Raw genomic sequence first — 27,937 nt, 5'->3', positions numbered from 1 at the left:
TGGTTGAGTCTAGGAGGTTATCAACAAAAAGGGGAACCGTGAGCGTACGATATTTAACGGGGTCCACTGTACAGGTCCGGGAGACTAGTAACACAAAAAGGGTACAAAGTTCCCCGGGGAACTTTGTACCCTTTTTGTGTTATGAGTCTAGGAGGTCCCAGAGTTCGATGGCGTGCTTGCGAGCGGAGCGGGTGTTGAGGAGGATGCATCGGAGGTGGTTGGGTTCTCTGATTGGTGGTTTGGCGGGCCGGATGCTGGGGAAGCTGCAGTTCCGGCAGGTAAAGGGCCCTTGGGTGCCCTTCGGGGTGGCCCGGTAGCAGGGATGATCTTGTCCGGGATTGAGTGTGTGGAGGGTGCTGGAGTCGTAGTGCAGTCTGGTGTTGTGGCGGCTTCGGGGTCCAGGGGTTCTGGCGCTGGGCGCGGTCCAGGCGCAGACGGCCGCAGACGGGCTTGCCTTTGGCGCGCCCGCTGCGCTCCCGCGCTGCGTTCTCCTTAAGAGGTGAAGTGGGAGGGAGGAGCAGCTAGGAGGCGGGAGCGAGGTGGCCAATGGGCGTGGGGGACGGGGACGGGACGGGATACAGAAGACAAAGGGGGGGCCGCAGGGGTGCAGCGGCGGGGATCGTGGGGGTACAGTGGGCAAGGGGTGCTAAGGGCGCCTACAATACAAAACAGCGCTAAAAATGAAAGGACAATGCAAAATAGTTAAGAAAAGAAATTACAGTAAGAGGCACAAGCAGTCACCCGAACTCGCGGCAGCAGGGATATGCGTCACGGGCGCACAGGGGGAGCCGTGCGGCGTGGGGAGCGACCCGACCTGCGAGCAGGGTCAAGGGGTCACACTCACTGCCGCGCGGCGTCCTCCATAAGAGGCCAAGTGGGAGGGAGGAGCAGCTGGGAGGCGGGAGCGGGGTGGGCAATGGGCGTGGGGACGGGATACAGAAGGCAAAGGGGGCGGGACCACAGGGGTGCAGCAGCGGGGTGTGGGGGGTACAGCGTGCAAGGGGCGCTAAGGGCGCCTACAATACAAAACAACGCTAAAAATGAAAGAACAATGCAAAATAGATAAGAAAAGAAATTACAGTAAGAGGCACAAGCAGTCACCCGAACTCTTGGTGGCGGCAGCAGGGATAGGAGTCACGGGCGCACAGGGGGAGCTGTGCGGCGTGGGGAACGACCCGACCTGCGAGCAGGGTCAAGGGGTCTTGGTTTTCTGCAGTTCCGCCTGTGTGTTTGGGAAGCTGATGTAGTGGTGCATTCTCTGCATCATGGCATCCAGGAACTTTCTGAAGAAACGGGACAGGCAACTCTGAGACACCCCGCCTACCGCAGCTATCACCCCCTGGTAACTGCCAGATGCAAGGAGATGTAGGCAACGAAGCACCTGCACATGTGTGGTGGTATGGCGTGTGCACTTGGTGTTGGGTGCTCCAGGAGTGGGTGCAGGTCCCTTATCAAGTCCAGGATGGTGTGGGGGTGTAGCCTGTATCTCTCATGGATCTCTGCCTCAGTAAGTTGGAAGAGTGTGATCCGCTGTCTGTAGGCTTGCTCCTCCCGTCTCCAGATCCTCTCTCCTGCTGCCTGTAGCCGTAGCCGCCTTGCAATGATGTAGAAAGCCGCCATAGTGATCGCACTGTTGCATTTTGTGATTGCTTATATACCATGTGTCTGATTACCACCTGCTTCCAGTTGGTGTAAATTACCGACTCTTAAATACCGATTTTCTTGAAATTAAGTATTTCTGATTTTACCTACATATCTTTTCTTTTTTTACAGTTTTTTATTTACCGATTCGGTAAATACCGAATCGGTAAATACCGATTCGGTAATTTTGAATTCGGTAATGATGAATCGGTATTTACCGATTCATATTTACCAAATCCTTAAATTTGGCCTCCTACATCTCAAATGCCTAAATACCGGTGGGTAACGGCAAATTTACTGAATTTCGTCCGTTACCGACCGGTATTTAGCTACCTACGTATGACCCTAAATGAGGTCCTATCTAAACTAATGGGCCCCCCGTTCGAGCCCATTCATAAGGCTTCCTTACAACACCTATCATGGAAGACTGCTTTTCTCTTGGCAATCACTTCTGCGTGCAGGGTAAGCGAGATACAGGCCTTATGCTCTACAGAGCCTTATCTAGTTTTTCATGTGAACAGAGTAGTGTTACGTACTTACCCGAGGTTCCTCCCTAAGGTGGTCTCGAATTTTCACATTAACCAGTCAGTCACTCTTCTCACTTTTTTTGCCAATCTGAGAGAGCTCTGCACTCTTTGGATTTAAAACGAGTGTTGAAATTCTACCTTGATAAAACAAAGAGTGTATGAAAGTCTGACCAATTGTTTGTAAATTATGGTCCGTTGAATAGAGGGTTTCCTGCCACTAAAAGATCCATTTCCAGATGGATAGTGTCATGCATTTTGTTGTCTTATCAGTTGGCACAAAAGCAGCTCCCGGGCAAGCAGAGAGCACATTCTACAAGAGGCAAAGCTGCTACAATAGCAATGCTTAGGAATGTACCAATTCATGAAATTTGTAAGGCAGCCACATGGCGTTCGGTTCATACCTTCGCACGCCATTACTGCCTTGATTCTGACACTCAGGCGGATGCTCAGTTTGGTCAAGCATCCCTGAGAAATTTGTTTGGGTAATGTCTGTTGGTAAAATGTTTTGGTAGGCTGGTATTCGCCCGCAGGGTATGGGGATGGGCTTGCTAATCTATTCAGTGCTTATGTGGGTATGTGTAGTGTATTTTGTAAAGCGCAGAGCTGCCCCAACGGCGCGTCCCGGCGCTGTATAACACTGTGGAACACTTCCTGGCTCTCCCTGTGAGAAGCCCCTCCTGGGCACTCCCAAGGTGAAGCCAGGCATCCCAGTGTTGTAGGGGCCGTTGTGGAGATTAGGCAAGCTATTGCCCAGAGTTGCAGCGTGGGACCCATGATTAGAGTAGGCGCTGAGGCGAGAATTATCGAGTTCGCGGACATTGAGCTCAAGACCCTGCCGCGTCGGGACTTGAACCCTGGTCCCGGGCCTGATCTCTGCTTCAGAGTCTGCCGCTCTAACCAGTGAGCCACACTTCTCTACTTCTCTTATGACTATTGATGAGGATCCCCTGGAAGAGAAGGATAAGTTACTTACTCGCAATCCTAGTTCTCTTCCAGGGGTATACTCATCAAAGTCATAAGCAACCCTCCCTCCTCCCCGGACGAATACCAGACTTATATATGTACCTGTTACCCATGCTGTGATTACACTGTTATACGCCGTCCAAAAGAACTGACCTAACTGTCACCTGTGGTGCATTGTTATTGTTATTGTTATTTGAGATTTGTATAGCGCTAAATCACCGACAGGTCTCTTAGCGCTCAAGACCGGATGGAGAAAACGACTGACTGCATGGATGGTAAAAGAAAGCTCTAGAGAGATTTAAACTGTATTTAATGTTTCTTTAAAAAGAAAGGTTTTGAGTAATTTCCGAAATTGGAGCAAATTTTATTCTTTATGGAGCCGGTCAGGTAGCTTGTTCCAGAGCTGGGGAACCAGTACTGAAAAGGATCTCCCCCCTTTTGAGGAGAGTTTATACCGAGGACACGACAAGAGTTGTGCCTCTGAGGATCGCAGTGAGCGTCCCGGCGTGTAAACCTCCAGCCGTTCTTTTATGTAGACAGTGGCTAGGCCCTATATAGCTTTATGAGCTATGCAGAGGCTCTTGAATTTCACTCTTTGTTTTATCGGGAGCCAGTGCAGCTTACGTAACAGCAAGGTGGCATGTGCTTTCCTAGGCAATCTAAAAATCAATCTAGCTGCATCGTTTAAAACTACTTGTAGTCTATTGGCCAGATACTGGGGGAGACCTAAGTAAAGGGCATTGCCGTAATCTAACCTTGAAATTATGATGGCTGAAACAATCGCATGAAGCGTGGAGGTGGAAAGAAGGGGGACCAGTTTACGAAGTTGTCTTATTAGTCCCGTGCAGGTGCCAACCACCGATGAAATTTGGTTGGCTATTGAAAGTTCCTCATCGATTTTTATGCCAAGGCTTTTTACGGATGAGCTAGGACTAGTGGGACCTAGGTCTTGGGGCCAAGGTGATTCAATTGTGGGGATGACCAGAACCTCTGTCTTATCAGGATTAATTTTTAGTGAGTTAGCTGTCATCCAGCTCACAGTAAAACTGAGGATCTTTTGTGCTTGAAGCTGAGCAGATACGGTACATCATGATGGGAGCCTGGGGGTTCCTGGAGGTCTTAAAGGCACGGGGCCAATTTTCCAATGTTTTTCTATGCAGCCTGTCTAGGCTAAACCTGCCTCTATGATCCTGCCTGTTTTTACATTTGAAAATAAAGGTTGTGTGTTTCAAAGAAACTTAGGGCAGTTTTCTTCTTTACATATATCATATATGGTGATTTATATATCTTTATTTGGTCAAATGTAAAAGTTTTACATGCAATAATGGCAGTTTTGGAGCCTAATATGGTGTTTTTCAGGCTGCATATGTATATATTTTTCGAACAGCCTGTACTTAGGGCTCCCAGCAGGTTTGCTCAAGCGACTTCAGTTCGTCCAGAATCAGGCGGCCAGACTTATCTGGAATCTACCCAGACGGCAATCTATCAGGCCAGGTTTGGAAAAACTTCACTGGCTACCGGTGGCCCAAAGGATCACCTTTAAAACAGGTTGCATTACTTTTAAAGCCCTACATGACAAAGGCCCCAGATTCATCAGAAACCTAGTATCTAACTATGCCCCCTCGCCCAACTTACGATCTGCGCATAAAGGCTTGTCAACTGTCCGTCCATTTAAGAAGAAACGCCAAGGAGGTAGTTGCTTCCATCATTTGCCGGCCACCTTTTGGAACTCCCTACCACTTGTCTTAAGACAATGTCAGGACCTTCTGACTTTTAGACAATCTCTCAAAACTTGGCTTTTTAAAGAGGCGTATGCTTAGAGTAACTGTGTTTTGTGCCCTGTTTTACCAGTCAGTGCCAAGAAACCTACGGGTGTATGAGCGCTCAAGACGTTTATTTTAACATAACATAACATATGCATATTATCTATATATATATCTCAGAATGTACAACACAGTGCAGTAACCAGGACCAGTTAATTCGACTATGATCATAAGAAATACCATAAGGGGGCCTACAAAGCTGCTCAAAGCTGTCAGTTTACTAAAAATCTGTGTGCCTATCTCTAGCACTTCTTCATCCATCACACTGCTGACCGCTGAGTCCCATTTCACAAAAACCTCATCCCAGCAATCATCACGTACCACATGGAAACACTTCATATAGGATGAAGCACACACCATACACAGTGTTGCGTGCTACCCATGTAGCCAAGAAATTCAGTGCCCCACATAGGGGTAGTGAGTGCTATATAAATAGTACAATAGAACACTATGAATATAACATAAAGATGTACTGGTGGCAGTTTGGAAAAGCGATACTATGTTCAAATAACAGGACGTAAGCAATAGCTTGCATTTGCAATAGCTGCCAAAGCTACATTCGTTCCCATTCTACCTGAAGTTGATGTACCTATTTCACATCGTGAGCCATAACTGATGGACTGTTCTAATTACAAGGAATAACAGGTATGCTCTTGCTTGGTCATTCACTTTAAATTTCTTGTTTTGTTTGGAAGAACTTTAATACCAATTTGAACCATAATTATGAATGGAGTAAAGTGTTTTCATGACACTTTAGTATTCTTATTCCGCAGTAATTGAGGTTTCTATTGCATTGAATTTCAGAATGATGGTTGAGATTAGCTTGATTTGTGCATATTAGGGATTTTTTTTCCTGTCTGGGTTTTCCCAGCCCTTTTCATATAATTGTTAGCATTGTATTGTTCCACTGGCCCAGAAAGGGTTCAATGGGCTGGCCCTAGTACAGTGAGGGAAAAAGGTCTCCATGCACCCAGACAGACATAATTGTAGTGCAGTAGGCCCATTACACCCTTGTGCCTTAGTGCACCTGCCGGCTTATTCGTAGCCACGCCCCGGAATAGTCACAGCTGGTATACTTTCTTTTTGGTAACTGTCACACTTTGTACTAGTAAGATCCTCTAAATCCACACAAAATAAGATGTGCACGCTGTAGACTTGTGATCACAAAGCCGAATTTGTGTAATTTTCTGTGCAGCCTTTACTTGTAACAGGAGTCTCATGCAAAATGGCGGCAGGGTTGTGACATTATAGAGCATAGCTTTTACTGAGCCTAACGTGAGGCGTCTAGGGTTTCAATCCATATGTCAGAAGAAAATAGATTTAATTACCAGGACACAATTAGCTAGGTGAAAGTGAGAACCCGCGTGACCTTTCACGAGCTGGAGTTGTTTCCACACAGCGGGATTATCGGGGACTGTTTGCTTCCCACATGCGGGCAATCATTAGAGGAAACACATATTTTAGCAGAGGTTTTAAGACGCCTGTACTGAAGCGTATACTTATTTTCGGTTCACGAAAAAGTATTTTTTTTTCAAACCTTAAATAGTAGCGTGTGTGGTAGTTTGGTCACAGATCACTAAACAGGACCTGAAGTGGCCTCGTAGCAGGATCAGTGACGATTATCTGATTCTTCACCCTTCAGGGGGCCTGCGCGGAAGGTGAAATTTCATCCCACGTTTCTAGTGACCAGAGAGAAACCCTCTGTGACTTCACCTCCGAAACGGATCCTTTACTCTGTCACAGTGAATTTTTTATAACATCAGTGAGGACTTGATCAGGAAGAAACGTTTGGAACAACAGTTCTTCAGGACAGCACGTAACTGGATAAACAACACATGACCATATTTACAACTTGATTTTATGTGAAAATATTAAATGAAATGAAAAAACAAAGACAAATGCAAAGTAAACAAACCAACATTTCAAAGTTTGGGATTTTTTTTTTCTTAAATACAGATATAGAGATAGGCTTTGGGTTTGTGATCTTTGTCCATTGCACTGTTAAACTGTCATTCAAATTCTGCTTCTGCTCACCATAGCCTACAGCATGGGTCGATGGGTTAGCCAACCTCAGTTATTGACTCTCTTGCACCACAAGCAACAGCGTTTTATCTCATCACATCTGCCTAAAAAGTAGACCACCAGTCCAATTTTTTAAATTACTTTTATTATTATTGTTTTTGCTAGGATCTGGCACCTCCCCATAGGCAGTTTTTAACATTTGGTTAATTTACCAATTTTGATTTCAACTCTTATGCTTGCAAGAAGATAAATAAAATAAAAAATGTCTGGCTTGCCAGTGTTTGTTTTTAGCTGTGGCTTTAGCAAAGTCCCTTTCATATTTACTAAAGTTATATGTATGCTTTTCTTACTTATCAGGGCATTCAAACTGCCCTCTTCATCCAGTGGTCTGTTATTGTGTCATTTGCTTTCTTCTTCTGTCTACTACAGCATGGAGCAGTGGGTCAGCTCACTTCAGACATTAGCTAACTTCACTGTGAGTGACACCATTCTGTTCTTTCACGAAGGGTACACCCCTACCCAAAGTAGTTCCCTTCAGTGTTTTTTTTCTGGGTTTTAGGGTTCTGGGATGGGTAGTGATGAGGGGTACACAGGGGTTTTTTAGAGGTTAGTGATTGGTAAGGGGAAGTAACTAATTTTCAGGTCCCAGAGATTGGTGATGCAGAGGGATAGTAAGAAGTTTTTAGGGTTCAGTGGTGGGAGGTGCATAGGGATAGTAAGGATTTTTTAGGGCTCGGGATGGGTGGTTAGTAGGGGTAGCATGGAAATGTTAGTGCTCGAACAGCCTTTGTTCTGTGGACAACTCTTCACGCAGAACCCCCATACTTCACATATATGAGCCCCCGAGGAGGCCAAACATTGGGCAAAAGCTTATACTCATTTGCAGTACAGCAGCTATAGAAACTTTCCTCTAGATATAGCTCACGCTATACCTTTCAGTGTGAGAAGCATATAGTAAACTGTCACACTCATTGGGCGAGGCACTCAGTGATGTAATTTGAGATGTCATTGGTGATATCAATGATATCCTTGAACATGTCATGAGTGATGTAATATGTGAGGTCATAAGCCAGACCCCCAGGATTTAGTGATTTGCAAAACAAATTGCTAAATAGGCACTTTTGTAAACAAATATCACCAAACTACATTTTGCAGTAATGGAGCGCAAAGGTCATACAGCAAGCCCATATTTCAATTGTTAAAAAATATATATATAAAGTACAATAATATATAATGACCACATATTGTAGGGTATTTGTACCATCAGTTACAAATAGTATCCCACCAGCTTGACATAACCAATTTTTGAAATGAAGGAGTTTATAGCAGCAGCAGCCCCTCCATTAGGGCGGAGGAGCGCCTCCCACCCTGCCACGACCCTCAAATAAAATGATAATAAATCAGGTTTTACATCCATTTTATTATTGTTTTATTTGAATCCCCATGGATCCGCCCCCAGGATTGTGACAAATCTTGGGGGTGGGTCCAGGGGGATGACTGCTGGGGGAGTGGGTTCCTGTGTGCATGACGGTTTGGCTGGTCGTCTCAGGCCAGCCAAACTGTCATGCTCACTGAAGCACTCTCCAGGTCCAGCTGCGGTGCTGGGACTGGAGAGAGCTGGCACAGGCTCCCAGTGTGCCTGGGAGCACAAGTTGACAGCGCTCAGGTCAATCCTAATGCTGCTTTCATGCAGCGTCAGGATTGGTCGCAGTGCATTCTGGGAGCATGTACCTTAAAGAAGACAGGAAGAGCGCACTGTGGCGGGCGGCGATCAGGTAAGTTATTTTATTTTTATTTTTTGTGTCCCAACCCCCAACACCGCCCACCTCCTGCCCGCCCTGCCCCTACTGGTTTACAGTACAAGAAGACATGTATAGAATGGATTATCATTATCTTTTGTACCACAACCATGGTGTCATGGGCCCTGACCGGTTCTCTCTTCCCCTTTCTGGGTGATTTACATAATTAGAAAGATAATTCTGTAGCTGTCTGTCTTCCGCTAAACTAGAGAGAGGGGTTCCACAATCCAAGGGGAAAGAGCACCTTATGTACAGTAAAATAATTCTCCTGGGAGATCAATCAGACATTTATACACTTTTTAACCAACATTAAACACTCTTCTTTCAAAACCCCAGGACTTCCAATCATCAAATGGTACCACTTCCACATTTAAAAACCCATATTAATTGATCTACAGTGATATTTCGAACATTAAAACATGCAATATTAAGAACTGGGCGTTTCATAATACAAAATATCTATATACAAGAATCAATCCCCCCACCCCACAATACGGTGCAAAAATTCAACACAGATAGAAAGGAAAAAATACACTAGACTGTACACTACAATGAATTCCAGGGTTGCTGGCCTGCTTCAAACGTAAGAAGTAATATGTTGTGTCCTGCTCAGATAGTCACCTACCATATTACAAAGTGTAGCTTATCCTGCATATAGAAAATATGTTGACTCGCTTCAGTGGATCTTGTGATTATTAAACCACTTGCTAATCTTGTGTGCACCTCTCTGCTTTGAAAGTGTTTAGTGCCATTGCCAACTAGTGCCACCATTTTAGGTTGCCGCTATAGTTGGTTTTCAACTGGCCGGGCCAGTATTAAATGGAGCCCAGGACGCGGACGTGCAGGTAAGACCAATGCTCTGGTCTCTGCCTTAATTTGAATTTTATGCCTTTTATGTCTTGCCTACTGCTGAATTTTAAGTGTTTTAACCAATCTTGGTTAAGTTGGGACTCTGACATTGCGGGGAGGGCAGGCTCGCTTTTTATTACTGTGTTTGCACATCGCCACATTTTACACTTGGAATCTGCCTGATACTAAAACTTCTATTTTATCTGGGAATCTAATAGAAGATTAGGAGGGTGGGCTATTTCATTTAAGCATGATGGTCTAATAGTGTATTGCCCTAATCCGTGTATATGTTGCCTAAATGTACTCCCTTATTCCTTTTTCTTTTTTCCCAATAAAAATGATTTGAAATTTTTTTTAAAAAAGGAGGGTGGGCCATTTACTAATCTTGTGTGCATCTCTCTGCTTTGGCCGTGTTTAGTGCCATTGAAAACAAGAGCTGCCATTTTAAATCGGCGATAGAAACCCAGCCTCTCCCCGGCCAGCTCGAATTACATATACCCCTGCACAAACCTTTAAGGCACCATTAGACGTGGCCTGCAGGCACTCGGTGCTCGCAGTGGAGATCCATCAGGCCTGTTAGCACTGTAAATAGGAGGCTAGGAACATAAAGTCTACAGCATGTAGCATGACTAATTCCTCCTCACTAAGGGCCAGATGTAGGAGAGGAAATACCGGTCGGTAAAGGCCGAATTCGGCCGTTACCGACCGGTATTTAGGAATCGGCATGTAGGGACCAGCATTTTACAGAATCGGTAAATTTACCGATTCGGTAAATTTACCGATTCTGTAAAATACCGAATCGGTAATTTTACTGATTCGGTAATTTCCACATGTAGGTGACACTCCTGAGAGTGCCACAGGCCCTTAAGAGTCGGTATTTTACCACCCAATCCTATTGGGTGGTAAAATACCGAATTCAGGTGTGCATGCACATCTGTGCATGCACACCTGTGCCATGTGACACACAGACATGCCTGTGTGCCACATGGTACACATGCCTGTATTTGGGGTGCTAGGGGGTGTCAAAGTGACACCCCCTGCACCCTTACAGGATTCGGTATTTACCGATTCGGTAAATACCGAATCGGTATTGCCCTTGATTCCTATGGGCTTCAAGGCCCATAGGAATCAATGGGCAATACCGATTCGGTATTTACCGAATCGGTAAATACCGAATCTTACCGATTCGGTAAATGTAAAAAGAAATTTACCTACATCTCACTACTTCTATTTTACCGATTCATAAATACCGAATCGGTAAAATTCTGTATTTATGAATCGGTTAAATAGAATTACCTACATCTGGCCCTAAGTGAGCACTATGAATATGAGATGATGCTGCTAAACTGCAAATCCATGCCCAAACTCAGCTCTGAGCTGTATATCTTCTTAGAAGATAAGCAACCAGATGTTTTATTCATCACAGAAACCTGGCTGCGAGAAGAGTCTATGCCAGACGTTGTTTTAACCCTTCCCCAAGACGATGCCATTGAAAGATGTGACCACAAAGACAGGAGGGGAGGGGGATTGCAATAATCTTTAAAGAGAATTTAAAAGGTCAGTTTTCTCCCTTAAAGCTTCCGGGTTGTGAACGTCTGATGTTTTCTTTGGAATTCTCTGCTACATTCACCCTCAGGATTTCTTATATATCGCTCTCCAGGTCCTGCCTCCCAATTTAATGCAGCATTCCCTGAATTAATAGCAGACCATAGCCTGAAAAAATCTAATTTTACAGTACTGGGAGATCTGAATATTCACCTCGATAAGCTTAATAATAAAAGCATAAATAATTTCCCACAGGATATGGCAGCAATCCAAATGATTCACGTAGTAAAACACTCTTCCCATAAACTTGATCACATACTGGATCCTATTTTTATATCAAGGAGATTACTATACACACTCCCATTCCTATTTACTGGTCTGATCATCTTCTAGTACTCTTCTCTCTTATTATTACCAGGGAAATTGGAAAACAATTGCATTCTGCAAAATTGAAGCAATGTTGGTCTAAGCTAGATACCCGATGTTGGGAAAATACCACAAGGGAAGGTGAAGTATACGAGCGACATAAAAACGTTGCAAATTGGCTAACATGCTCCCTGGATGCCTTAATCCCTATAAAGTTGACAGGACAAGGTCGCCCCGTAAATCGTGCACCTTGGTACTCCACTAACCTTAGTGAATTAAAAAAAGAAGCAAAAATTGCAGAAAGACAGTAGAGAAAAATGTCTGATGAGGCAAGTAACACGTTATGCAAAAACAACAAAAAATATCAGTACACCATCAGAGTAGCAGGTATAACAAATTTCAGCACACGATAGAAAATGCCCCCGGTACCTCTAAAGAACTGTTTAAGCCGGTAAACAGTCTTATTAAGCCCGCTAAAACTCAAAATGGAACCACACCCTCAGTACAGCGGAGTAACACAGCAGCTCAGTTTTTTTTAGGCAAGGTGAATAATATCCTGCTTGCACTTCCGACAAACACCACTCAATATTCTACTAACACCGTGGGTGCTTGAGTAAGCTGCACAATAAGCCTTTTCTCAAACTTCAATTTGAGACAACCAAGGAGATCCTCAACACGATCTAGATATAGCTCCTCCAGAGAACCTAAGAAAAGGAAGGAATATTTTTTTAGCTGGTTTAACAGATCGCCTCAACTGTTCATTAGAGATGGGCACGGTTCCACAGGCATAGAAACATGCGTTAGTAAAAGCTCTCTTGAAAAAGCCTACCGCTAAACCTTTGCTGGTGGAAAGTTCCCGCCCCATATCACTTCTTCCTGGGGTGAGCAAGATCCTTGAAAAAGTTGTGAATAGACATCTGTCTTCCTTCTTGGAAGGAATTAGACCAGGCAACAGCAGAGAGACAGCCCTTTGAGTGGCAAACGAAGAGCTAAGATGGAGCGGCTCAGCGGCAATGCCCTTGCTTGATCTGAACACTGCTTTAGACACAGTGTTCCTCCCAGTGCTCACTGAGAGAATGAAAGAAGCAGGAATAAACGTAATTGCTCTCAAATGACTAACTACGTTTCTAGAGCTGAGAAGCTTCCAAGTTCAAGAGAAGTCCTCCTTCTCCACAACCTATGCTTTAAATTGTGGAATACCCCAGGATCTCTTTTTAATATTTACGTACTCCACTGGTAAAAATTATACAAACTTATGGGTTTTATCCTTGTGTCAAATTCAGACGACACCCAGATTGTCGTTTCCCTCCGTACAGACATCAAGAACACCTCATAGGAGCTGAATGCAGGCCTCAAGCATGTCATGAACTGGATGTTGAATAGTCATCTAAAACTGAATGGAGATCAAGCAGAGGTGTTAGTCATAGGACACAATCTTTCCCTCTGGAATGAACTCAAGTGGCTGAAAGAGTTAGGATTGCTCCCGGCACCAGCTCCATCAGTGAAGAGTTTAGGATTCTGGATCGATGAAAGGGTATTGATGAAAGTCCAGGCTAAAAAGTGGGCCGTTTGTTGCTTCAGACTTCTTCGCGCCTTAAGAAAGTTCTTGAGTATGCTTGCAATCCAGCTGCGCAGAATAGTAGTCCAAGGTCTGATCAATGCACGCTTAGACTACAGGAACTCCCTTTACCGAGGCAGTCCCGAATATGTTACCAACCGTCTGCAGGTAATACAGAACGCTGTAGCAGGTACACTTTTTAATATCCCTAAGCGTATTTCAGCAGCCCCTGCTTTGGCTGCACTTCATTTGCTGCCAATCCAGAAGAGAACACAGTTTGTTTCTCTGCCTAGTCCATCGAGCTGTATACAGAGAAGGACCGCAGCCCATTAAACATCTGATCACTCCCTACTTCCCCAAATGAACTTTATATTCCGAGGGTCAGTACCTTCTTCTTGTTTCCAAGATCAAGAAGGTAATAGGTGGCGGAAGCTCCTTTACATTTCTAGCTCCCAAGCTTTGGACCAGATTCCTTTTCATATTAGGAAGGAGAAATCAGAAGTTACCTTCTGGAAGCTTTTAAAAACTCACCTATTTTAGGGAAGTATAGATATTTCAACCAAAGTGGGGGTCATTACCTGGGCTGGGAGGCCAGTTGGGTATTCAGGTGCTAAATACATCCCATAAAATAGAAATAGTATTACCCCCTTCTTCAGGACAGAAAACAACAAATACACAATCTCCCTCAGAAATTCAGATTGGAAAGATTAGAAACCTAGGGAAGAAGGGAACTGCTCTATCAGGCCTTCAATTTTCAAAAATGTAAGTGCCAACAGTATCACACCTCTACATTCACACATTTCGGCGTTGTGTAATTTTTCTTTAGGGTTAATCAATGACAGGTAGCGCCATACTCGTGCCCTCCTCTGTTGTGTTGTTCTTTTACTACTCTCTATGCCCCACTATCTATGACAGGGCGATCCTCGACCCTGTTTACAGGCCAGGTCGCTCCCCTACCGCGTCAGCATCCCCCCTGCTGCCTCTATGCTCCAGCTTTTCCCGCCGTTCTTTGATTCCCGCTCCCGCCGCTGCCTGCCCTGTGGCCCCGCCCCCGCACCTGATTCGCCACCCGCTCCCCCTCCCAGCTGCTCCTCCCTCGCACCCTTCTTAATGGAGGCCACTGCTCGGCCGCGCGCAGCTGGCGCGCCAAAGGCGCGCCAAAGGCAAGCCCGTCTACGCCCATCCGCGCCTGGACCACGCCCAGCACCAGAACCCCTGGCCCCAGCCGTTACCAGGGCACCCGACTGAGGTACGACAGCGCCACCATCACCGCACTCAACACCGGACGACCAGCCACCTGCCACCGAGCCACCCCGAGACACACCCACGGACCCTTCACCTGCCAAGCCTGCAAATTCACCTGCCTCCAAACCTGCACCCCGCCCACCGAACACAGCAACAATAACAACCACCTCAAGTGCATCCTGCTCAACACCCGCTCCGTCCACAAACACGCCGTCGAACTTTGGGAACTCCTCGATAACACAGCACCAGACGTCGCCTTCCTCACGGAAAACCTGGATGAACGCCTCCTCGGCCCCCGACATCGCCATAGCCATACCGGACGGCTACAAGATCACCCGGAAGGATCGCATCAACCAAACTGGAGGAGGAATCGCCATCATCTACAGGAACTCCATCAGCGTCACGACCAACGGCAAAGACACACTCACCGCCGCCGAACACCTACACTTCGAGATCCACACCGACCCCCAGACCACCCTCAGAGGAACACTTATCTACAGACCCCCGGGTCCACGGACACAATTCAGCGAAACCATCGCCGACTTCATCAGCCCGCACGCCCTAGCCTCACCAGAGTACATCCTCCTAGGGGACCTGAACTTCCACCTGGAGAAAAACAACGACAACAACACCACCACCCTGCTAGACAACCTCGGACTCAAGCAACTGGTAGACACACCCACCCACCTCGCCGGCCACACGCTCGACCCCTTCTTCTCCGCCAGCAACCACGTCTCCTTCAGCCACTCCACCGGACTACACTGGACCGACCACAGCTGCATCGACTCCACCTTCAAGAAGACCACCTCCCAACACCAGACGCTACAGATCCCCCGCAGATGCTGGAACAAAGTCACCGCAGACCAACTGACCACATCACTGAGCCAGAACCCACCTGTCGACACCCTCGACACCAACGACGCAGCACACAATCTCGCACAATGGATCACCAACTGCGCCGATGACCACGCCCCTCTGAAGAAACCCCCAGGCAAGACTAGCAACAGAAAAACCGCATGGTTCACAGACGCCCTCAAATTCGCACCCTCGAAAAAGTCTGGCGCCACAAACGGACATCAGAAAACATGACAGCTCTCAAGAGCGCCACCCGTGAATACCACCAGATGATCCGCACCACCAAAAGGACATCGTTCAAAGAGCGTCTGGACAACAACGCCCACAACAGCAAGGAACTCTTCAGCATCGTCAAAGAGCTCTCCAACCCCAGCGCCAGCAACAACGACATCACACCGTCGCAAGACCTCTGCAACTCCCTCGCCACATTCTTCCACCGCAAGATCGCAGATATACATGACAGCTTCGGACCCCAGACTCCGCCTCCTGCCACCAAACCAACTACCCCCACCACCAGCCTCAACGCATGGACCCCCATCAGCACTGAAGACACCACCCGCGTCATGAACACCCTCCGACCCATGCCCTCATCATATCTTCAACAAAGCCGACACCATCATCGCACCCCACCTCCGGAACGTCATTAATAGCTCCTTCACGTCAGCCACCTTCGCATGAAGCTGGAAACACGCAGAAATCAACGCCCTTCTGAAGAACCCAACAGCGGACCCCAAAGACCTCAGGAACTTCCGCCCCATCTCTCTTCTCCCCTTCCCGGCTAAAGTCATCGAGAAGACCGTCAACAAACAGCTGACTGCATTCCTCGAAGAAAACAACTCGCTTGACCCATCCCAGTCCGTATTTCGAGCCAACCACAGCACCGAGACCGCCCTCATCGCAGCCACCAATGACATTAGGACCCTGATGGACAACGGAGAGACAGCCGCTCGCATCCTTCTGGACCTCTCGGCAGCCTTTGACACCGTCTGCCAATGCACCCTAATAATCCACCTCTACAACACTGGGATCCAAGGAAAAGCCCTGGACTGGATCACATTGTTCCTCTCCGACAGAACCCAGAGAGTCCGCCTCCCTCCCTTCCGCTCCAAGGCCACCAAAATCATCTGCGGCGTACCCCAGGGCTCCTCACTCACCCCAACTCTCTTCAATATCTACATGAGCCCCCTCACCACCATCGCACGTAAACACAACATCAACATCATCTCCTATGCCGACGACACCCAACTGATACTCTCCCTCACCAAAGACCCTCTCACCGCCAAAGCCAACTTCCTGGACGGAATGAAAGATGTCGCAGAATGGATGAAGCACAGCCGTCTGAAGCTCAACTCGGACAAGACGGAGGTCCTCGTCCTCGGACAATCCCCATCCGCCTGGGACGACTGCTGGTTGCCCACTATGCTGGGCTCCGCACCGACACCCACAGACCACGCACGAAACCTGGGATTCATCCTGGACTCCTCCCTCACGATGACCAAGCAAGTCAACGCAGTCTCATCCTCATGCTTCAACACCCTGCGCATGCTCCGAAAGATCTTCCGGTGGATCCCCACCGAAACCAGAAAGACGGTCACCCAGGCCCTCGTCACCAGCCGACTGGACTACGGAAACGCCCTGTACACAGGAACCACAGCCAAACTTCGGAAACGCCTTCAATGCATACAGAACGCCTCCGCACGACTCGTCCTCGACCTCCCTCGCCACAGCCACATATCCACCCACCTGAGGAACCTGCACTTGCTCCCCGTCAGCAAGAGGATCACGTTCAGGCTGCTCACCCACGCACACAAAGCGTTCCATAACATGGGCCCGAATACCTCAACAGCCGCCTCTCGTTCTACACGCCCACCGCGAGCTCCGCTCCACCAGCCTCACCCTCGCCAGCGTCCCACGGATTCGCAGAACCACCACCGGAGGAAGATCGTTCTCCTACCTAGCAGCCAAGACATGGAACTCCCTCCCCGCACACCTACGACTGACCCAGGGCCATCTCACCTTCAGGAAACACCTCAAGACCAGGATATTCGAACAATAGCAGGCACCCCCCCACCTCCCTTCAGCGCCTTGAGACCCTCACGGGTGAGTAGCGCGCTTTACAAGTCTATTGATTGATTGATTGATATGACGAGGAATCTTGGTGCTCCTCAGTCCAATTATATTGAAAAACTTAACTGGCCCCCCGCCACAATCATCAAGGCGAATCATGCCCTTTTACACTTTTTCAGGCCACTCGGTTCTTCCATAAATGCAGCCAGGGCTCCCAGATTTTTATATCTCAAGGTTTCTCCAGGTTCCGGTTCAACAACATCTTCTTTTTTACTGTCAACAACATCCGCTCTCCAGGTATTTATAGAGGGGCCGGTGTTTTCTTCCAGCTTGCTGCTATTCTATGCGTGTCTAACAGCATTACCAAGTCACCAGACCAATTTCCCTGTTTGGTCTTCTCTGAACGTTGAAATAGGCCTACTAGACACACTTCCGTTTTTCTGGTCTTTCTCACTGTAACCTCCAAATTGGACATGAGCACAAGACCGAAGGAAGGCAGCAACCTTAGCAGAACAGCTTAGGCAACAACCCAATTTGGAAACAAATATGTTATGGAATGAATTGGTTTGAAGTAAATAGTTGACTTGAACTTAAATTACTCATTGCTTGATATCGCTACTATATAAGCCGTTTCTGTAGTCCATTCCTTATCTTCAAGTTCCCTGCCAATGTCGATCTCCCATTTGCTTCTAAGTATGTGTGAAGAGCAGAAGATATCTTGTAATATCAGTTTATGAAGAATGCGAACAGCCCTGTGGGTAGAACCCAGTGTTAGCAATGATTCAAAACTCTTATCACTTACCAAAATCTTTTATGTATTTATATTTTATTTAGTTGCAGTTGTATTTAGCCTTGACTCAGTGCTTTAAATTGAAAAATAGAACTGTAGGTACTCACTAGTGTTAACGAAACCACATCTGGTTATACCCTTCCCACTTAGAGCGACATACCAAAGTATGCAAAGAAGTGATGGATGGAATGCTTGATTTAATCTGAGCACTGGTAATTACTCTCTGATCATGAGCTCATAACTAGTGCTAAAACCGGTTCTGTGTTGATTGTGTACTGGTTCATGGAGGATCTGGATTGGCAGGTTGGGCTAGACTGTTCCGATTGGAGCAGGCTCAAGGCTGTTTTGCATAAAGCATGGTCCAAACAGAGGTGACATGGGTTGCAAAATTACTATGGATTGGGATGCAGTCCGGTTGAGATTAATTCAAGCATTCCACCCATCCTGATCAAGCTATGGCCAAACTCCTATCGGAGTGACCTTGCGCAGGGGGCCCCTTTCACCGGGAGGATACCTCCCCCCGGACACCCCCAACGCCCAGAAGATTATCTCCATAAGGGACCTGTGCAGTTATGCGCAGCTTACTTGGGCCATGTGCGCGTGCGGAGTGGCCAACCTGCCCACCAGAAAGCATAACTCCCCTCCCCCCGCAGCTTTCCAGCCTACCGGCTGTAACTGCCCCTGGAGTACCATGAGAGTCCATCTGTCCCTCCCCCTCGGACGTCGTGATTTTACAATGGCGCTGCCCGCTAAGGACCTTAAATTTAAGCTCACCAATCAAGACCTTACCCTTGACCTAGGAATAGCATTTCTAAATACAACAAATTTTACTCATGCAGTGACGAACCCGTAAATGAAAATATTATCCGACAAAGAGAAAACACAACAAAACATTGCTCAACAACTTCTGCTTTAGAGGATAGTGGGTGGGTGAATTCGATGGGACCTCCGTGTGAGGTACTGTTGCGCGGCGCTTTGTACTGCCTTGGGGGCGGCGATGAAAGAGGACGTCCCTGCCGCTCCCCAGCCTTTTTATGGCTTTCCGATACCGGAGCCAGTTCTAACCAGCTTCCCCCAGCGTTGCGACTACCCACGACCCGGAAGCAATTCTTACCGCTTCCGGGTCGCGTGCCGACCCGCCAATGATAGAGGGAGGCGAGGCGCCGCGTCACTCTTGTGCATTGCACAGCCCCGCCTCCCTGCTGCCGCTGCAGGGGACCGGCATGACTGCCAAAGATGTGGCGTGTCCGATGCCTTCCCTGCCTTGCTATATCGCCAGGTACAGCCTCCTCCCCCTCCTCCCTTGACTCCCACCCTTGGGATGATTGCCCAATTCTAGGTGCCCAGGATGCTCACCGCCCATCTTCCCCCAAGGCAAACAACTTAATTAACACCAATATTTGGATTAAGGGTCGTAAACCCCAGCCGTATTTATTACAAACAATAACCACACATTAATATATTTACATTATATACACAATACGCAGAAAGTCCAGTCCGTTACATTAATAGGTACAGTATGTCTTATTGGCTAACCTTAACATGTTTCTAAGACATAGACATTCCTAGCTTAAGCTAAACATTCAACAATATTACATTATCTTTCTGCGTATTCCTATTTGAGCCTACGGCAAGGTCAATGACTGGCCCCAGATCCAGATCAAGCTATGGCCAAACTCCTACCGGAGTGACCTTGTGCAGGGGGCCCCGTTCACCAAGAGGATCCCTCCCCCCGGTCACCCCCTACGCCCAGAAGATTATCTCCATAAGTAGCCTGTGCAGTTATGCGCAGCTTACTTGCGCCCTGGTGTGCGTGCAGGTGGCCAACCAGCCCACCGGTAAGCGTAACTCCCCTCCCATGCACCCTTCCAGCCTACCTGCTGTAACTGCCCCTGTAGTTCCATGAGAGACCATCTGTCCCTCCCCCTCAGGCGTCCCCATTTTACAATGGCGCGACCCGCTAAAGACCTAAAATTTAGGCTCACCAATCATGACCTTACTGCCACAGGCCAGCATAGTTGCCCGACTAGCTGGCCTCCCCCCTCTGCCTCACCGCAGGTCATGCCCTGTTCCATGACCCTACTAACCATACAAGAAGGTTCTCCAGGAAGAGCTCATTACCTAACTTGGATAGATGGACGACGTCCTGTAGAAAGCACGCTCCCTCCTAATGCACCCATGCGTTATTGTCCGCAATCTTGGAGATCTGAACAATCTATCCATATTGTTATTGATTCATTTAACTGAAAGGTTGAAGGCCCACACGGACTCACCTCCCCCTCGTCCCCCCCTCCACTGAAATCTTGGGATCATATGTGACCACACCAGAATAGACCCAGGGCATCGTTTTGCCAACCAACCAACATCAGTGATCAAGGTTTCCACCAAACTCCTTCTACCCAGGTATACTAGGTCGTTACCCCCCAGGTGCAGAATAACGACTCTAGGGGGAGTCTCTTCTCGGTCCAGGAGGCCTTCAATGGAATTCCTGAATCCGTCAAAGCGAAGGCCCGCCCATGAAAAGAGACCCTAAACCAGCCTGCCTTTCTCTCAACTCGTAATTGTCTGTAAGAAAAAATTGTTGCAACCTTTTCACATATGAATGTCAATGACCCATACGTCGTTTTCGCCATGTCCCCAGGAATGAACCTGGTCTGCGTGGATCCTGACCGATGGTGAGCCGCCGCGAGTTTCCATACCGCGTGACAGGATGTAGAAACTGTAAGTCGAAACAGAAAGAAAATACTGTCAGTGAAACCGTCCTTCCAAATCTAGAGCATATGCAGCCCTACATGGCGCTTGTAACAATTAGAAGACCACCTGCCGATCCTCTGCACCCCGCTCCCAGCAAAACCGCTTGCTGACGCTTCGGTGGCGACCCCTATCCTTAAAGAGTGGGTCCCAAAAATGCTGGGGTCTAAACCATTTCGCTGCATGGCCAGGCCCATGACCCTTCTGAATTGAATTCTAATGAGTGGTGTACCATTCGTGTGAATTAACAAAGGTCCCCCTACGCCTTTTGGTCTGCGTTCCAGGAATGCCTCCAGCTGGTGATGGAGCAGAAAGGGCTCCCTTGTGCCAGTCGCAGCACCACCCCCTCCTGTCTGGCCTCCTGATCCGTCTTAGACCTGTGGATTGATATCAATAAGGAATCTCCTTGCACCTTCACATGGCTCAACTGCAGCCCTCCGTGCCAGTCCTGTTTATTCTTCGCCACCAGTTCCCCAATCCTGAAATCGCCGTAAAACGCCAGCAAAAAAGCGGCTTTAAACAATAATGCTTCCGCTTCTGTGTTGCAAACCTGAATAAGGACCTCCAGTATAGTGGCCAAAGTGTTAATACCGATTGGCCGTCTTTGGTCCGGCTGCGAACCCTGCAGACGCTGCCATCCTTTTTAAAGCTTTACGCACTAAAAATGTATTAGTGGTGTCCCGTCTGTCCTTCACTTGTGCAAAGAAGGAGATAGCCGCTATGTGTCGCCTCGCTGCTGCCATTGAGCGCCCCTCATCTTTCATTGCCCTCAGGTAGGAAAACAATGCCTCTGTGTCATGCAAATTTCCCTCCCATTCGTAAGCCAAAAAATTACAGTAAGCCCAAAACGCCCCTTCATATGCCCTCCTGGTCCTGGGTGCTAGGCTAGCTGCCACGAGGTCCGGTAATTGGGGGCACCAAGCTGCCAAAACTGTTCTGGAAAAGGCTTTCGGTTCTCCGCCGCTTCGGGATGATGGGACCTGAACACCTGCATCTTAAAGTGAGAGAGCCCGTCAGCAGCATGGTTTAACACCTCTGGGACATGTTTGGCCCTAAACAGCATATTCAATGTCATGCACATCAGTATTAGTTCTTTCAACAGACGCAAGATCATCTTACACCTTGCTGATTGATGGTTGATGCATTCAACCACAGACATGTTGTATGACCAGAAAACCACTGATTGGTTCCTTAGTTGCTCTGGCCAGACAGACAATGCCACCAGGATGGGAAACAGCTCTAAGAACCCAATGTTACCGGTTAACCTGGTTTCGACCCACCATGCCGGCCAGTGCTGTGTCACCCATTCGGTACCTAGGATGGCAACAAACCCTTCGCTACCTGCAGAGCCAGTCATCAAGCCTATCTCCGTAAAGGGCTCGGGAGGGCCAGGCCACAGTACCTTACCATTGAAGTCACGCAGGAATGCCATCCAAATCCGCATGTCCTGCCTGACCTTTCTGGTTAACTGGGTGTGGTGGTGTTTCTCTCTGAGTCTTAACATGGCCTGTGCTATGGAGCGTGAAAATGGTCATGCCATTGGAATACCTTTTAATGCAAAGTTTAACTGTCCCACAGTCTGTTGTAGCTGATGCAGTGTAACCTTCTCTTTTGCTAAGCATTGTTGTAAAGCTGCCCTGAAACTTGTGATCTTTTCTTTGGGCAGACGTGAGAAACCTTGAACAGAATCCAGCTCTATTCCCAGAAATTCTATCACAGTAGATGCCCCGACAGTTTTTCCTTGCGCTAGGGGTACCCCAAAATCCTGCATGAGTGCACAGAATTCCCGTAATGCCCAGTCACAGTCCCGAGAGCCTGGTGCTCCCATGAAGAGGTCATCTAGGTAATGCAAAACATACTGATGCCCCCTCAACTGCCTGAAAACCCATTCCAAAAAGGAACTGAATTTCTCAAGTAAGCACAAGAAACAGAGCACCCCATAGGCATGCACATATCCATGTAAAACATCCCTTGGAATTGGAAACCCAACAGATGGAAATCCAGAGGGTGCACCGGCAACAAGCGAAAAGCTGACTCGATGTCCGACTTTGCCAAAAGCGCACCAGGGCCCAGACCTCTAAGCATCTCAACTGCCTGATCAAAGGATAGGTACCTGACAGAGCACAGTTCTCCATCAATGGCGTCTTTCAGAGACTGGCTCCTGGGAGCTGAAAGCTTATTAATCAAACTGAACTCCCCTGGCTCTTGTTTGGGGACCACTCCCAGTGGAGAGCACACAATGCCCTCCAGCGGAATGCAGTCAAATGGACCAGCTACTCTGCCCAGGCGCAATTCCTTTTCAATTGTTGCTGACGCTACCCCAGCATTAGCCCTCACCGATAGCAGATTCTGGCATTGTGACACCCCTATATAGTCAGGTGCAGGAATTCCGAAGCCATCTCTGAAACCTTCTAACAGAATTCTGGCAGACGCAGGGCAATTGTTCTTGTTCAACCATGGGATCAAAGCACTAGTTATTAGGGGGTACCGGGCCTTCACGAGGGACAAAGAATCATTCCTGTTTCTTACCCCCTTTATCTTTTGAATTTTTTAAAAAACTTAGAGGTGTTGCCACAGAAGGAATATGAGTGTTTGAACTTACACGTGCCTGCTGCCCTGATGCACATATGCCTGTTAAAGTCCCAGCATGCCCCCTTCCGCACCCCTTCAGTCCCCGAGCCAACAGGGGAGCCTGGCCGAAAGGACTAGCCCTAAGCGCTGTCCTGTGACCTGTGTCCCAAAGGTCCAACCACAAAATCATGTCAATTTGGTCCCAAGTGAGGGCAGAGTCATTGGCTTTTGCTCTTCTGAAGTCCTTATCGTATTCCTTCCACCCGATCCCACCATACTTATTGTGTCCGCCCGTGATCTTACTCTGATAGCATGCCATTTCTGCACGTAAACCTGGAAAACCTATTTTTTTGCAACTGATTTGCCCATTCTCTTGGGTCCATCCACTCTTTGTTCTTTTTGGCTTCCTCTCTTTTGGTTTCATCTAACAGCAAGGAAAACATATTCACATAATTTCCCTTCCATATTTTTTCTTTCACTTGTGTCACATGCCTCACCAGTTTTTCCCTGGACGAGCGCACTAATACTGGCAATGTCTGCCGCTTACCTGTTGCAGCTGTGTTTACTAATAGCGGTCCTTTACCACCCGCTGCGGGGGCCGCTCCACCCACTATTGCACCACCTGATGGGGCTGCCTGCCCTTCCCCTGGCTTGCCACCAGAAGACTACCTTTGCTGCTTTCTCAAGGGCGGAATCCCCCCCACCTAAGACCTCCGCTGCAGGAGTCCAAGTACCTGACTTCTCCAACCATGGCAGAATTGCTGCCATGCTCGGTACTAAATCTTGCTGCCCTGGAGCGCTCCCCGATGGCCCACTTATGGGCTGAGGATTTGTACCGGTCCAGGTTGGTTCTCTACTGTGCCTCCCCCCACCGGGATAACTTGTGGCTGAGGTGGGGGTGCAGCCCCTCAAGGCCCTGGTAAAGTATTCCCCGGGGGAGAAGTGCAGTCACCCCATCAATAACCCGTGGCCCCCCTCTGCCAGTACCGGCAGCGCTGTCTGCGGCACCTCCCCCACTGGTGCAGTGGCCACAGCCACTGCTATCTTGGCAGGTTCTTAGATTTCGCCCTTGTGGGCGCAGGGGGAAATGCTGTCGTAGGGGCAACCCCAGATCGCCTGGGCCTGTCATAAACCTCCTCATGTCCATCAACTTTTTCCCTTAATTCCGCGAAAGCTTGCCCCATGTCTTCAACTTTCTTCATCATGGTCTCAATGGCCCCCATTTTACGCACCATGGTCTCCAGGAAAGTGTTCATGAAGGAACGCTGCTCGCTCCACTTTGTTTTAGGGGCCATGCTACAACCCACTGCAATGTACTAATATAAATTTGTCCTGAACACCAAACACTTACTAAGTGGTAACAAATGCACGAGTGCACTAACTTGAAAATTGTCCTGACTGACCAGAACTCCAACACTTAGTAATAGGTGCCAAATACCCCAGTGCATTAACACAACCATCTCGTCACTCTAGAAAACTCCACACTTAATGAACAATCTAGTCCCAAAGGCGGTATGACCCTGAAACACACATAGGCTAAAAGAGGGCCACAGAACCCCACAATTACCTCAAAAGATGAGAAGCCCTGCGATGCCTCTTGTGGTGATCCGGTCTGGGACACTGCCCAGGCCCTTACCTCCCAGAAGTAGCAGCCCCCGGCCGGCCAACAGCACCCACGCAACCAGAGCCACACCCACCAGCTATTCTAGTGGGTCGGTGAGTATTCTCTAACCCGCGTAGCTGCCAGAAGCAGTGGAATGCAAACCTGCCGGTCCAGCTCCAAAAACGACCTCTCTGTGTCCTTAGTGAACCAAAGGGTTCTAGTAGTGTCCAGATCGCCTGCTCCTCCGCTCCACACTATGTTCTCAGTGTGCCCCAGTCTCCAGCAATGCCCTGATCACCTGCTCCTTTGCTCCTGGCAGTCCCAGTGAAAACCTGCAGGACAGAAAGAAAAACAGAAAGAATTCGATGGGACCTCCGTGCGAGGTACTGTTGCGCGGCCCTGTGTACAGCTGTCAGGGCGGCGGGGAAAGAGGACATACCTGCCTCTCCTCAGCCTTTTTATGGCTTTCCGATACCAAAGCCGGTTCTAACCGGCTTCCCCCAGCGTTGCGACTACGCGCGACCCGGAAGAGATTCTTACTGCTTCCGGGTCACGCTCCGACCCGCCAATGATAGAGGGAGGCGAGGTGCCGCGTCACTCATGTGCGCGGGGCAGCCCCACCTCCCTGCTGCCGCTGCGGGGCACCGACATGACTGCCATAGATGTGGCGTGTCCGATGCCGTCCCCGCCTTGCTAAGGCAGGGGCACTGGTATTATGTGCTCTTTTGGCTGTGGCGATTTTCGCATGATTATGGATTTGTCGCATTTGCCACGCAATCCTTTATTTGCTGGATAGTCTGCAGATGTTAACCAACATTTTTTTGTTTCTACCCTAAACAGATCAAAAGTTACCAAAAATATGGCGACCCTGGTTCCCGTGTACCGGAGCCTTTTCGCAAAGATTGACTGGTCATACTTGAGTTGCTTATTGCTGTTTTTGGTTGTTAAATTGATACAAATAAGGTGAAGTCTTTTCAAAACACTGTAACCGGGTGTAATAATGACAAAATAATGAAGTAATACTATCACAAAAAACTATCACAATATGTGCAACATTATGTCGCATAATTTGTTTTTTGCTGAATAATTAATTAAACCATGACACATAATTTGATTCTTCTCTGCTGCATAATTCCAGTGGCCCTGTATAAAGGGCATGGCGTCTTTAACGCAAAGCACGGCCACGTTTACAGATAATTTCCCTTCCTCATCGCCGTCCCAAAGTTCTCTTTCTCTCAGTGACTAAGATACTGATAGTCTTATAGTTGCTAGTAGTCATGACTTCATGGTCGGCTAGCAGTGTAATCATCAACATCGGGAGACCCGTGATAAAGTCAAATATTTCTACTCCTGGAAACCCTCACACTAAAAAGGTTTTCACTTTCGTGCCTGTGCAGACATTATATGCCCAAAACACAACAGGAGCTATCTCGGACTAACTTGAATAGGTGGTAATCCTACCACCTGCCCCAAGAGACTATGGAATGAATATGTACAGTACCAGCACCTCAACAGTGCGAGGTAAGACCATGATGTGCCACCTCCAGGTGGTGCAAATTAAAATTAAATTAAAATTAAAGTATGTGGCTATGGTTCTGTGAACGATGGCCTTGTATACTACCGAGAGATCGCCTAGGAAGGCAGAGACGTTCTAAGGTGTGAGCAAAGAAGGTACGGGCCCGGGCCCCAGCCTTTCAGGAGGCCCCCCTTGATAGAACCGACTCGCTTCTACAGACAGTTTTGATGACCTTGATTAACACTTAAACGTAGATTTTTTAATACCGTTTTCCTTTTTATTTTAAATAGGGCTATTGTGTGGGAGTTTATTACTGACATTTTGCAAAGAAATTGTGTTTATGGTTTTCACCACCAAGTGACATCCATAAAAAATTCTTGTAGAACAGGACCTCACATAAGTGGAAACAAGCCTATGTCACTCCTATTTTGAAGAAGCCCACGTTGGACCCTCTCAAACTGGAGAATTATCGTCCGATTTTGCTTCTTCCATGGGCTGCGAAGGTTGCGGAGGCTCATGCCAATGGTATCTTGACTAAACACCTCCAGTCTGCCAACACCCTGGACCCCTCCCAGAATGTATTTCGGGCAGGACATAGCACAGAGACTGCTCTCCTTGCTATGACAGAACATCTGCGTTCCGTGCTCGACTCTGGTCAGACTGCGGCACTGGTGTTACTCGACCTCAGTGCCGCGTTCGACACGGTCTCACACGCAATTCTGCTGCTACGTCTGGGAGAAGTAGGTGTCTCCGACTTAGCACTTGAATGGTTTCGATCATTTTTAGCGGATCGCTCATTTCGGGTCGCCACACCTCCTTTTGAGTCTAAGCCATATTCCATCGAGCAGGGAGTGCCTCAGGGGTCGGCACTTAGCCCCACGTTGTTTAATATCTATGTGCAACCGCTGGCTGCGGTCGCCAAGCAGTGGGGCCTGACCATGGTCTCATATGCTGACGACACGCAGCTGGCGGTTGCACTCAGCGGGGACTCCGACTCTGAGGCCCCTAGGTTCAGGGAGGGTTTGACAGCAGTGGCCGGCTGGATGACCGCTAACCGTTTGCAGCTCAATGCTAAGAAAACTGAGGTTCTTATTGTTGGTAAGCATAGCAACCTCTGGGGCGCTCAGTGGTGGCCTCCAGAGCTGGGTCCAGTACCCATCCCGGTACCCGAGGTTAAAAACTTGGGTGTCTGGTTAGACCCCGCCCTCAGTTTCTGTGGACACACAAAAAAAGTGGCCGCTACATGCTTTGGCATTTTGCGTGGGCTGAGGCCAATCATGAAATTCTTTGACCTCCCACTAGGCAGCTGATAATTCAGGCCACCATACTCTCGCGGCTTGATTATGCAAGCTCGCTCCTGTTGGGGGCCAATCAGGCAGAAGTTATCCGGATGCAGCACGTGCAGAATGCGGCGGCCAGAGCCTTTGTGGGTCTACCCAGGTACTG

The 27,937-nt window shown here is 48.0% G+C and overlaps 1 protein-coding gene and 1 long non-coding RNA gene across 5 annotated transcripts in view; one reads left to right on the top strand and one right to left on the bottom strand.

The window, feature by feature from the left end:
• The window catches only part of GTF2IRD1 (GTF2I repeat domain containing 1), a 1,361,292-nt gene that overhangs the window by 370,560 nt on the left and 962,795 nt on the right, over positions 1 to 27,937 (top strand). The gene's annotated exons all lie outside the window — the stretch shown is intronic.
• On the bottom strand, positions 19,466 to 25,494 carry LOC144824452 (uncharacterized). Its single transcript, XR_013608955.1, has 3 exons — positions 25,415 to 25,494; positions 25,138 to 25,307; positions 19,466 to 20,769 (listed from the first exon to the last, which is right to left on the bottom strand). It is a non-coding gene; the product is annotated as an uncharacterized LOC144824452 (long non-coding RNA).

The sequence above is a fragment of the Lissotriton helveticus genome, chromosome 3_1 (genome assembly GCF_964261635.1).
Source record: "Lissotriton helveticus chromosome 3_1, aLisHel1.1, whole genome shotgun sequence".
NCBI classification, from domain to species: domain Eukaryota; kingdom Metazoa; phylum Chordata; class Amphibia; order Caudata; family Salamandridae; genus Lissotriton; species Lissotriton helveticus.
The sequence above is the reverse complement of the archived record's forward strand: the minus strand, read 5'-3'. Positions and strand labels throughout refer to the sequence as shown.